Consider the following 13638-nt stretch of genomic DNA (forward strand, 5'->3'; position numbering starts at 1 on the left):
GGGAGATTTTAAACCCGGGGGAAGGGGGGCAGAGAGAGGGGCTGCAGCCAATGGGACACAGGTGATGGAGGGGCAAGAGGAGGAAGTAACCCGGGCTAAGACCAGCACCACAGGGCCTTGGAGGAGAGGGGAGAAAGGACAAACCATGTCATACAAACAAACCACTCAGTGCAATATAAAAACTACTCAGTGAACAATTCCAATCACCCAGTGCAAAATAATAACTAGTTTATAATAAATAAACTACTTAGTGCAACACAACAATGATTGATTTGGGGCTGGAAATATATCAAAGCAGAGATGCAATGGTGAACTGGACTAAGCATGTACCAAAATGCACTGCAGCAGCACATGCTTTGAGGCACATCAGACCCTGCAGCCCTTCTGCCATGTGGGTCACTGTAACCTGCTGGAGGTTAATCAGTGCTTGGTGGAAGGGATGAGTGTTAAAATGATTTGCATTTCTTTATTTTCTTCATGAGAAAGCATCAGAAAAAAATATATAAGTTTAACTTTCCATTTTCCAGAAACTGGAGAAATCTTCAAATGGAAGAATTCATGGGTTGCATTTCTGGGGGACATTTGGGATGGAAATGGTTAATTGCATTAATTATTACATATCATGCAATTAATTTGAATGAATCAATTTTGTAATTTTAAGGACAATCATTGCAGATCCACAGAGAGTGTGGTGGCTGCAGTCCTCCTGCAGTGACAGGTGTGGCTCTGTTGAAGCAGTGATCCTATAGAAGGGTGGAGTTTTCCTCTGAAGATCCAGTGGGGGTGTAGATGGGCCTGGTCTTCCTCTGGCAATCCAGTGGGAAAAGGCTGACTATGGTCTTTCAATTCTCAGATTATATCCAGGTAGGAATGCTTGGCTCCTCCCTCTGGGTGGAGCATCTCACAATGGGAGAATGTAATTTTATCAGTGAGACTCAATGGCCCATTAACAGCAGATGTCTCCCCGGAGGGAGGATTGGTTGTGGAAGACATAAACTTCACAATTAACAGAAGATAACTGCCCACCTCTAACAGATGGTAATAGACTACACACCTCCACCCACATCTTGCAACCCAGGACATGCATCTTCCCTTGCCACAGTCTGCCAGCTCCCTTGCCCACTCTGCCTCTTCCTCAGGCAGCCCCATGTTGTATTGCATCCGTCCTTGCACTAGTGATGCAAGAATTGTTACTGGGTCACGTGGACGGTGTATTCCCCCTTCCCTATCACATGGTTCCTCCCCATGCCCCCCTGGTCGTCGGCCCCGTGGGTACCCCTCCCCTCGCCCCTCCCCACTGGCATCCCATTGGCCACGGTCCCTTTTCCCCGCCCCCTCTCCCCGGGCACAAAACTCCGCTGCAAGGAGGCCACGCCCTCTCTCCTGCCTGGGTGCTGCCATCGCAGGAGTGTCCGGTCTCAAGCAATTAAACGGATCCTTGCATCCACGTGGGGAAGAGCGCTTCTCGTCTTTTATCCTTTGTCTATGCTAAGTCCATGCTGGGCTTGGGTCAGAGCTGGCGGGGTTGGACCCATATAAAGCCCAGAAAACCCACGGATTCAGCAGCACCAGCCAAGAGCTCCCCTGGGATGAGCTCTGCCCTGATGTGTTGGTTTCATCTCTACCTGCAGTGAACATGGTTCTGGATCCAGACACAGCCCACTGGGATCTTGTCCTGTTTGATGATGGCAAAGGTGTGAAATGAGGTGACACACAACAGGACATCCCTGAGAGTTTTAACCCATGCTGCTGTGTGCTGGGCTGTGATGGCTTCACCTTCAGGGAGACACTATTGGGAGGTGAAGGTGATGGATGCAGGAAGATGGCCCATGATGGGGACTCTACAGAAGATGTGAAAAACAAGAATGATATTCTCTGGCTTGAATTTAAGCCTGAGAAAGGCAGGTGGGCAGGGGGGCTGTTGGCAGAGTACTTCCTAGCTCTCACCTCTCCTGATCGCACTCTCCTTCCTGAAATCAGTACCCCCAGATGGATCTGGATCTGTCTGGATTATAAAGAGAGATGGGTGGCATTTTTCAGTGTTGGTGAGGGTATTTCCATCTTCCCATTCCCACTGGTATTGTCTGAGAGAAAAAAATCCTCTTTTGGTTCTATCTGGGTCCTGGGACCTCTCAAAATATGACTGTGATGAATGTGAGGGAATGAGATAAGGCTTTTCTAGGAGAACTTGGTAGTTCATACTCACAGAAGGACTGAGGTTAGAATGAACCTGTGGAGTTTCTGTGGCAACCAGCTGCTCAGAGCTGGGCTAACCTGAGGGCTGCCTTTGGTGTCTTTGGACCTTGTTTGGCTGAGTTGTGTAGGGTTTCCTAGGGCAGAGATCTTGTTATATCTCTGGACCTCTGTCCAATGCTGCATCTCTCTCAAGGGTCTGAACCAACCCTTTCTCTTTGGTCAGAATTTCTCCAGTTGCAACTCGTGTTATCAACTCTCCTTGGTCTGTTGAACACAACTTCTACTGAAAAGATGTTCCAGGAACAAGGAATTTTTTTGAAATGTACACAATGAAATTACTTTGGTGCCATTTGTCTATATGTGTGTCAGCATCATTGTCTCTGAGCAATGTCTCCTGCTCCTTTCAGCCCGTGGGATTTGCAGGCACTTAGGAGAAAATGGCTCACTGCATCCTGCTGGAGCCAATGAAGTCATGTCAGTGGGGCAGGTCTGCTGGGGTTACAGAAAAAACAGTGGCAGCAATATCACATGTTTGAACAAACTACTGCCAGCTGAACAAGAAACCACTTCAGAACAAGAAGAATCTGAAACAAAACAGTTTTTCTGCTCTACTGACTCGTGACTCTGGAAAGAATAATAGAAGATGTCGAGAGGACAGATTTATTGTAGAACTGTGATTAGTTTTAAGCTTGCAGTTAAAAATAGCTTTTGTGCTAAGGATATAAATCTGGTGAGCTTTGCAAATGAAGTAAATTCACTTGCACCTAGCTTGTGTCCCTTGCCATCATACGTCACACAGCTCCATGGCTGTGCTTGTCCCCACACCTGCCAGCGGCACAAACCCTGGGGATGAGTTCACCTGTGACCTGGTGATATTCCACACTGTGTGTCGGCGATGGAGAGAGATGGGGAGACTGACTCAGTGATGAGAATCCCATTTTATTGTGGGATACAAACACTTATATACTATTTCAGGGAGACTAGTAATGTTACTACAATGATTAGGTTAAAATCACATACACAAACTTATGCATATAACAACATCTCTTGAATGGGATTTTCTTTTTCCAGTAAACCCATTTGATTGCATCTTCTTGCTATCCAGGTCTAATTTTCAAAGTTTGCTTTTGCCAAGGCATCCTGGTATCAAATCCCTTGTGTTAACCAGGTCCAAAGTCCATCATCTGTGTTGTGTCCCCCAACATTCCAACAACTGTGAGATGGTAACTCCTGATTATTTTGCTGTAGGGGAAGCTCCCCCTGCAAAGGGAGGAGAGCAGTGTGTTCTTTCTCAGACATGATTTCACACCAGATACTCCAATCAGCTGGTGTCCAGCAGGCATGGACCTTGCCAAGGGAAGGCTTCACCCAGATACAAGTGGTAAGGAAGGAGACTTCAGTACAGGTGGTGAGTTGCAACAAGTGCCCAGACCTTTCTCCTGGAGAAAAGGTAAATACCTTCATAAGGTGTGCACAGGTTTGATGATCTGTTATGTCACAAACAGGAAACAGTTGAAAGGCTGTGCAGTATTAGAGGACCTGAGATGGATGTGCACAGGTGATTTCAGAACCATGTTCCTCTGATAGGCACTGAGAACGAGGCGCCTCAGAGCTGGTGACCCACAGAAGCAGGGCAGTGCTTCAGTCTCCCCCTCCAGCACCACACCAGACCCAGAAGTAGCACTTTAGCAGCTCTAAACACCCACGAGCAAGGTCTGCAAGGAGAAACTGTACCAGAAGCACAGAGGGGAACACTGTAAAATAAATTATGAGTGCTCACAGTGGGTGACTCTGTTAAGGGACCGTGAGGCCTTCAGCAGACAGCCATGTGAGGTAACCTACCTTCTGTCAGCTGAGGTCTGAGATATGGTTGAGAGGGTGCCACGACCTCTCAAGAGCACAGACTGCTCTCCACTGCTGCTCTTCCATCTGGCACAAATGACACACAACCCAGAAACTGGGCAAAATCAAGAAAGATTACAAAGCCTTGGGGGTCCAAGTGAAAAATATTGGTGCCCAAGTAATCTTTTCCTTCATTTCACCCATAAGAGGAAAGGGGATAGCCAGGAATAGATGTGTAATGCAAATCAATTTTTGGTTTTGCGGCTGGTGCCATCATGGGGGTTTGACTGTTATGATAAGAGGACATTCTTTGATGACTACAACCTGTTAGGGAGGGATGGGATCCACATGTCTAGAAGAGGTCAGGAAACCTGACAGCAGGCCAGACACCTTGGACAGCTGGGCTTTAAACTGAAGGACTTGAGGGCACTTCCACCATCACATCAAGGAATAAGCCAGGACCCCCAGAGCAGTGGCAAATGTTCCTTCGTGGCCTCCCAAGATGAGAGCAGAAGACCAGCCACCTCAGGGTATGTATGGCTGTTGTGTATCCTCTTGGATCCCTCCTGGGAAGGTTGCCTGCTCCATTACCCCTGAACTGCCTGCAGACCAAGCACACAGCATGGGGAACACATGGGAAGGATTGGGGAGCTGTATGTGCTCACAGGGCCATGGTCCCATTGCCATTACAGAGATGTGGTGGGATAGTTGGAATGACTGGAATGCTGGTGTGGATGGCTACACACCAAGAAAGACGGGTCAGCAAGGAGAGGGGCTGGAGCTGCTCTTTAAGTGACAGAGGAACTAGAATGGATCAAGCTGTGCCCAGGGATGGATGAAGACCATCCATCCAAGCTAAGAGTTTGTGAGTAAGCACTTAGGGACTGGCTAACATGGCCAACAGGACTCAGACAGTGACTGTCCCCCTGTGCTGGGCACTGCTGAGGCCTCACCTCACATCCTGGAGTCAATTTTGGGCCCCTCATGACAAGAAGGACATTGAGGGGCTGGGGCATTCCAGAGCTGGGGAAGGGTCTGGAGCACAAGTCTGATGAGAAGCAGCTGAGGAATCTCGAGGGGGTCAGCCTGGAGAAAGGAGTCTTACAAAGGACCTTCTGGATTCCATGAAGGGTGGTTCACCTCATTGCAGCCTCACTTTTTGCAACACCAGGAGACCCCAGATGAGATGGTGACAAAGAAGGGAAACAGAGAGAAATACCCCAATGCTCCTGCCAGTGGGGCAGGTCAGGGAAGATATATGGGCACAAGGAGGTATCTCCTCATCAGAGGTTGGGTTGCTGAGGAGGTACCTCATCCTTGTACCAATGGCCTTAACAGCAGAGACTTTGGTGGGTGGGAGAACAGAGCAGGGGCTTAGAAGCAAAGAATTGTTTAAATTAGGAAGTACCTTTAAGATCACCAATACCACAAGTCCAGCTGTTAACCCAGCACTGTCCAGACCACCACTAAACCCATCCCCAAGTGGCATTTCTACACATATTTTAAATCCCTCCAGGGATGGTGACTTCACCACTGTCCTGGGCAACCTGTGCTATGGAATCCTCGGAATCTTTCCCCCTCAGGGAAATCCCCAGAGCATTGCCTTGGAGAGACTCACCATAGAGCTTACTCCACCTGGGCAAATGGAAAGGACTTCCTCATGGACTCTTGCTTAACACTGATCCATCCCAGCTCCTTCCTCCATATATCCCAAATTCCCCTGGTTCGTCCTTTCCCTGTTTCCTCATTGGTTGTGGTATCCCTGGTGGCCAGCCCCATCTTCCCTGAAAGCCAAAGCCCTTTGCCCTGCCCTTTGTGGCACCCCCATGCCCTCCCCTACTTAATCTTGTGCAGAGCACACAGTCCTGACTTTTGTCTCTGGCTTCCCTTCGGCGTGTTGAAATAAACCTTGCTGGAACTGACCGTACAAAAAGCCCCTCTGCCTCTCTTCACTGAGCCAGCCGTGCTGAACGTGGTGTGTGTGGACTTGATGGTTTTGCCTGAATGCTTCCCCAAGTGGCTTTTCCACAGGAGATGCTTATTGGGAAATAAGTATAGGTAGCAGCAACCATGCTGCTACATCTAAACCCCACACTGCTACACTGCACCAGTGCTCAATGCTTTTCAATCCTTCAGGTGAAGAAAAATTAGTGTAGGAGGTGAGGCTTGCCCTGAGAATACCCTGTTCCTGATCACGGTGTCTCTCCTGTCAGGTAACCTGGCTCTGGCTAAGGCATCTGCACTGCAGGGGATGGCAGAGAGGAGCCTGAATCACCAAGGCATTTTGGGTGGCACTTTCCTCTCCCTCCCTGCCTGGAGATGTCTCTGCCAGGAGCTGTTTCTGGTTCCTACAACTCCTCCCTGTCAGTGTTCACAGACCCCTTCCCACCCGCTGCGTCCTCAGCACTGCCCTACAAAGATCTCCTGGCAGCAGCACACTGCCCAGGGACAGAGGTGTGTGCAGGGCCTGAGGAGCAGGGCAGCCAAGTCCTAATGAGAGTTGAGGGCTCGGTGCCTTTTCCAAAATGCAGTCTGCCAACTCAGGGAACCAAGAGGAGAAAACACAATGCACAGACTCCTTCCCTTTCATTCAACCCCTGCTTTGATATTCTTCTTCAAAACTGCCATCCGAAATATCCTGAGGATGGTGTGGAGCTGTGAACAGCCCTGGCCCATGAAGCATCCTCTCAAGAGAAACAGGATTCTGCCCTTCCCAGCGTGGTTCCTTCCACCCCCAGCTTCTCCCCAGAGTGCTCTGGGAAGCTCCCTGGGCTGGCTGAGCGCTGACCCTGGCAGGCAGCAGAGTTCCTGCCCTGGCACACAGACCCTGCTCAGAAGGACAGCCCTGGGTACCTCTGGGTACCTCTGGGTACACACCTAGACTCACACCCTGCCAGACCAAGGTGCCACATTCTCTGCCCCTTTTGGCCTCCCTGGAGATGTCCCGGGGCTCCAGGTCTGACAGCTCCTAGTGACGACATATGGAAAAAGGGCAGCAGAGTCACCCTCAATAAATCATCTTTTAGCTGACTGAAATAATCACCAATCAGCTAAAGAGAGGAGAAAGACTGATTCTGAAAGCAGGTTTGTCCTACCAGAGACGGATGTCTGCAAAAGGTGTAAATATTTCCCTCTGGTCTCTGGTATCCTTGACCCACAACAAAACAAGGACACACAGGCAGTGACAGGGAGATGTTGGTTGAATCCTGTGCAGGGCAGGGACTCAGCTGAAGCAGTACAGTCATCTCATCCCCAGCAGGAAGCCCTGGGGATGAAGCAGGATTCAGCTTCCCCCATGCAACCCAGAGACCCAGAGCGCTGAGGGATGTCAAGACTAGCCATCCCTAGACAACTTCCAGCCACTCCAGAACAGGACCTCTCCTGCTGTGCTGCTGTAGTTCAGTACAGTACAGACCTGCCTGGCTGCTGGAAGCCAGCCTGGTGCCTTGTCCTGGGCTGGCAGAGAGGAAGGATGTCACTAGTGTAGGCACATATGTGACACTCTACAGTCGCAAGCACACACGGGTATGGATTCCGTGAATGCTGCCATCATCTGCCCTCTGGTACCCCTGCCCAGAATGCATCTTGTCCTTTCTATTCACATATACACAGGACAGGGAGATGACATAGATCATTAAGAAAACATTTAACAGGAAGATATAAGAAGAGTGGGCATCCTCCGCATCCTCTAAGCATTAGCCCCTGGAGACACCATCAGTTGGTCTCCATCAGATGTGGTGCCATCAGGGCGTCCATCACTTCAGCTTCTTCTACAAGACTGGACGGGACAAATCCTCTTGTGCCATCATGCAGTTCTCCCACATACCAACCATCTTCATACGTATCTCCAAAGATGTAAACACTGTCCAGAAATGAGAAGAAGCTCTAGTTCAGGCCACTCATTGGGACCATCAAGAGGATCATGGTTATATTAAGCTCCAAATGCTTGAAGCTCTGCCAGTTGCTTACTCACAGCCTCCAGGAGGACAGATTCCTTGTCTGCTTCCAGGTTAGCCTGCTGCAGCTTGGAAATGACAGAGCTGGATCTTTCTGGCCATTCCAATTCCTGAAACAGCTGCTGACTGATTTAATTTAGCTTCTCATACTGACCATTCAATTCAATCAGCCAGGCTTGAATCAGCTGCAGGGTTGCAGTGGGGCAGCAGGGCTGCTATTGGGTCCAGGAGCACTCTTGCTCCAGCTCAATCCATAGTGCTTCCAGCTCCCACGTCCTCACCTCCTTCTCCCAAGGCTGCCCAGGGCTTGCTCCAGACCGCAGCGGGACAAAGGGTGACTGCATGCATGAGGCCCCCAGCCCCCAACACACCATGTCATGGTGTCAACCACCAGGCTGGTGCCAAGGCCACCAACAACTGTGTTCCCTGGTTCTGTGAGGGGTGCAGACCCCTGACCCGGCTACAGCCACTGCCACCCTTCCCCAGTGTGAACTGTGGGCTGTGGTGGGAGAATGTGGCCTTCTAGGCATGTTCTGGCCACGAGCTCTTAGTGGACGGGTGAGATAGTACAGCCTGAGATGGAATGTTCTGGCATTTAGCTCATAATGGAAGGGTCTTAGATGGTTTGTTGTGGCCCCTCTGCACACCAAAGAGGGGTACAGCATTTGACATAAGATAGTGTCAAAGACAGATTGCTTCCAAAACATGCTCAAGACAACTCAACAACTGACCTCTTCTGTGCAAGTGAGTTTGCTGCTGGAAGAAACCAGATCCAAGTGCGTGAAAGTATCAAATTTGCAACAAAATTGTGCAAACTCAGCTCATAACTATACCATTAAGGCGGTAGCAAATAACTTCATCTGTGCTATCTTTGATACAGGCCAGGTACCATTGGCTTTGTTTGCCATCTGGGCACACACCAGTTGATGTTCAGTTGCTCTTGACCAGCACAGTCAGGTCCAGAGAAAGCATTAAGTACTTCAGCCTCTTCCTCATCCTTTGTGGAAATTTTTTCTCACTACAGGAAGGGATAGAAGGTCTCCTTGGCCCTCCTGATGTATCTATAGAAACACAGAAAACTATCCATTTATCTCTTACAGCATGGGACAGATTAATTTCTAACTGGGCTTTGGCCCTTCTAACTTTCTCCCTGCCTAACCTCCCAACATCCTCATAAGTCCTCCTGAGTTCCCTGCCCCTTTTTCCAGAGGCGATAAATGTTCTTTTCCTCCCTGAGTTCCAGCCAAATTTCTCTGTTCAGCCAGGCCAGTCTCTTCCTCACCTGCTTGTCTTTCAGCACATGGGGACAGCCTGTTCTTGTGCCTTGAAGATTTCCTTCTTGAAAAGTGTCCAGCCTTCCTGGACCCCTCTGCCCCTCAGGGCTGCTTCCCAAGGGGCTCTCAATCAGTCTCCTAAACAGACCCAAGTCTGCTCTCCAGAAGTCCAGGGGGGCAGTTCTGCCCTCCTCCTTCCTTATTTCTCCAATATCAAAACCTCTGTCACTTCATCGCTGTGTTTGGATGGCCTCAGCTGTCACTCCCCGCCCAGTCCACCTCTGCTCACAAACAGCAAGTCCAGCAGGGCAGCTTCCCTGGTTGTCTCACTTTCCAGCTGTGTCAGGCAGTTCTCTTCCATGCACTCCAGGAACCTCATAGACTCTTTTCTCCCCACTGTGTTGTATTTCCAGCAGACATCTGGTAAGCTGAAATCCCACACAAGAACAAGGACCAGTGATTGTGGGGATTTTTCCAGCTGCTTATAAAAGGTTTTGTCTGCCTCTTCTTCCTGGTTGGTCAGTCTATGACAGTCATGGACATTCCCCCTTAACCATAAACATAAGCATTCAACCTTATCATTGAGATGCCTTTATCAGCCCAAAATGCACAGCAGAATGCACACTGAAATGCACATGTGATATTGGTTATGACACTTTTATAAGTTTAGTGTATTAGCATAGGTGACAAGAATCCCCAATAAGAAGTTAATTCCCCCCTTGGTTTAGCCTCCTACTGAAGCCTCCCCTCTTAGTTCTAGGCCCACATTGTTTAAGTCTACATACATAGGAAAGCAGAAGAATGGCCTTGGTTCACTGAAGTAAGATTAGAATAGGATTCCAGGAATGTATCTGTTTTAACAGAGTACTGGAAAAGTACTGAAGTAAACTATGAAACTATATAACTACATAATAAAACAATAGTCTACAAAGCTATAAATATATTAAATATATATAAAAAGCAAAAGTCTCGTGGCATCAATTGCCATCATTAATCTTGAGGCAGTCAAACCACTCCTTCACACACAGGTTTACCACAACAGTTCCCCTTTCTTGCCTGTCCCTTCTGAGAACTCTACAGCCACTCATTGCAGCACTCCAGTCATATGAGTTATCCCACCATGCCTCTGTGATGGCAAATATGACATAGTTTTTCAGCTGCACCATAGCTTCCAGCTCCTCCTGTTTGTTGTCCATGCCGTGGGTACTGGTGTAGGTGCACGTCAGTTGGGCTATTGATCCCACCATCCTTTTGGAGGGAGAAGCCCTAATTCCTGTGCGACCATTCTCGGATGATTCCATGGTTTCTAACCCATCAATAACCCTTGCTTCTTTGCTGCCACTTCAATCTCCATCCCTTCCCCAAGCATGGAGATTACAGTCTGAAGGATCTCACTAGCACACCGTCTCTGTGACATCGGCACAGTGCACCCAGACTTATCTCTAGTGAGCTTGGGTTATTCACCTTTGTAGTTTTTCTCACTTTGTCTTTTCATTGCTCTGTTCCCTCCTCTGCAGCACTTTCCTGCTGCTCTTCCCTAACTCCCCAGACTCCCTGCCACCACAGGTGGGTGATGATGAGGTAACAAAGAACAGTTAGAGAGAAGGGAATCCCACCCAAGAATAAGAGATGGGTTCTTAAGAAGCAAAGATTATTGTGTTGGAAGCAATCACTCTGGAACAGTTTCTGACTTGAGTGATGTTAGAAGGTCCACCTCTGTCACTTCATCGCTGTGTTTGGATGGCCTCAGCTGTCACTCCCCGCCCAGTCCACCTCTGCTCACAAACAGCAAGTCCAGCAGGGCAGCTTCCCTGGTTGTCTCACTTTCCAGCTGTGTCAGGCAGTTCTCTTCCATGCACTCCAGAAACCTCATAGACTCTTTTCTCCCCACTGTGTTGTATTTCCAGCAGACATCTGGTAAGCTGAAATCCCACACAAGAACAAGGACCAGTGATTGTGGGGATTTTTTCAGCTGCTTATAAAAGGTTTTGTCTGCCTCTTCTTCCTGGTTGGTCAGTCTATGACAGTCAATGTTCCTCCCCAATACTTAACCATAAACCTATGCATTTAACCTTATCATTGGCATCATTAAGCTCAAAGCAGTCAAAACACTCACTCACACATATGGTTACCCCAACTTGGTTACTTCGTTGCCTGTCCCTTCGGAATCTGCAGCCACCCATTGCAGTCATGTGACTTATCCCACCATCTCTCTGTGGTAGCAATGATGCCGTAGTTTTCTGCAGGACATGGGGTAATAATTATCAGAGTGGTTACGGCTCACGCTCACCAGAAAGCCCCACGGAAAGACACAGCCACAGCCGGGATGGGCGGGAATGGTCTGAGGGGCGAGAGGCAGCTGGGAGTGAGGAGTCAGTCAGCTGGATGTGAGATTGTGATTGGCTGGAGGAACACGAGGAGGGTGTATGAGCAGGAATCTGATTGGATGGTGGGACGCATGGACAGCAGCATGGCAGCTGAGCCAGCCAATGGGTGCATTCTTCCTGTTCAGTTCTGTTAAGTCTCGGTTTGGTTTCAGTTATGTCAGGTTAAAGTTAAAGGTATATGTGGAAAATGCGTATTATATGATTGGCTTGTCGCAAATATTAAAATGAATATTATATGTGTTATGTTAGAAAGTTATGCTGTATTAATCCTTTTAAACAGTATGTTAAATATAGTTTTAGGCTACAACATAATATTAAAATAGAAACTATGCAATGTAAGATATTTTTCTAACTAGCTCAAGGAATGGATAACATAATCAAGAAATTCTTCGCACAGAGATAACAGCAACAAGACACTAAAATCCCAAAGAGAAGAATTATTGCCTCCTTATCAGGAAGAACCAGGCTGCTTCTACCTCCTTTCAAACTCCGTGGACCCAAACCATGATTTACAAGAAGAAGGGGGAGAAGTTAACAATAAACAGAAAAATCTAGTTTGAAAGGAAAGTTTGCATCATATATGAGATATATGAATATGCAACAGGCTACTGCTTTTAAGGGTTAATCCTTTGTTAGTGGGCATGATTTTTTGAGGAAAGCATCCAAACATTCATAATTCTTTGCCTTTATATTGTCCTTTATTGTCCTAACTCTGATTGTCCAAATTCTTATTGCACTAATTTGTATTCTTATTTTTATAACCATTTTATTACTATTAAACTTTTAAAATTTTAAAACAAGTGATGGGCATTTTTCACAGTACAGAAAGGGGCTGATTCTACCATAAAGCGATCTCCTTTGGATGCATAAGGGGGTCCGTGTCACTTTGTTCCCCACTGCTACAGTTTTTCAGCTGCACAATGGCTCCCAGGGTTAGTTTTATTCCCAGTGGCTGGTACATCGTTGTGGTTTTTTGATTCATGAAGAGAATAATGTTGATCACATACTGATTTCATTGTTTCTCAGTTGTGCTCGCCCCAAGTCAAGGATTTTTCATTCTCTCATGCTCTGCCAGTGAGGAGCTGTACATGAAGCTGGGGGGAGCACGGCTGGGAAAGCTGACCCAAACTGGCCAGAGGGATATTCCACACCATAGAACATCCTTCCCAGTGTGTAAGCAGGGGGGAGCTGCCCAGGAGGGGTTGATTGCTGCTCAAGAATGGGCTGGGCATTGGTGAGCAACTGTATTGGGCTTCACTTGTTCCTTTTGCATTTTATCTGTCTCCTTTTCACAACAATTATTAGTATTGTGATTATTATTATTATTGATGGGGTTCTCTTGTGTTTTTTTTTATTGTTAAACTGTTCTTCTGTCAGCCCATGAGCTTTAACTTTTCCTTCTGATTCTTCCCACCAAGGGCAGGATGGAGGTGGGTGAGGAGCAGCTGCGTGGTATTTCGTTGCCAGCTGGGATTTAGCCATGACACACGCTCAGTGTCACAACACAGATCCTTCCATATGTCCAAACATGGGGCTGATAGATCAGCAGGCATCAACAGGCCTGTGAGAGTGAGGCTAGAAACTGTGCTGATTTGGCACAGCCTAGTTCTTAGTATCAGAGAAGGGCCACAAAAGTAGCTTCTCTGACAAGCTGCTAGAAGCGTAACCATGTCTGACAGAGACAATCTCGGATGGCTCTGAAGATGGACGTGCTGCTGGCCCAATTAAAGAGGTTGGTAACACTCTGTGGTGACATATTTAAGAAGGAAATCAATGGCACATGGGAAGGTTTTTCCAAGGGGCGATCCGGCGCTGGGTGTGGCCATACAACCACCACAGCCACCACATTTTGGCACAGCCCGCGGTGAGCCGAGTCCGCCTGGCCACTCCTAGCCAGCTGTGCCATGGGCAGAAGGGCAGGGGCAGCAGTGGCTTCCCCTTCCCGGTGCACGTGGAGAGGCATTGAATGGTGCCAGCGCCACG

The 13638-nt window shown here is 48.1% G+C and overlaps 1 pseudogene; it reads left to right on the forward strand.

Moving 5' to 3' along the window:
* LOC102042152 overlaps positions 1–2143 on the forward strand; it is a 5335-nt pseudogene extending 3192 nt beyond the window's left edge.
* Positions 2144–13638: the final 11495 nt, after the last annotated feature.

This window comes from Geospiza fortis, unplaced genomic scaffold (assembly GCF_000277835.1).
Source record: "Geospiza fortis unplaced genomic scaffold, GeoFor_1.0 scaffold254, whole genome shotgun sequence".
Taxonomy (NCBI): Eukaryota; Metazoa; Chordata; class Aves; order Passeriformes; family Thraupidae; genus Geospiza; species Geospiza fortis.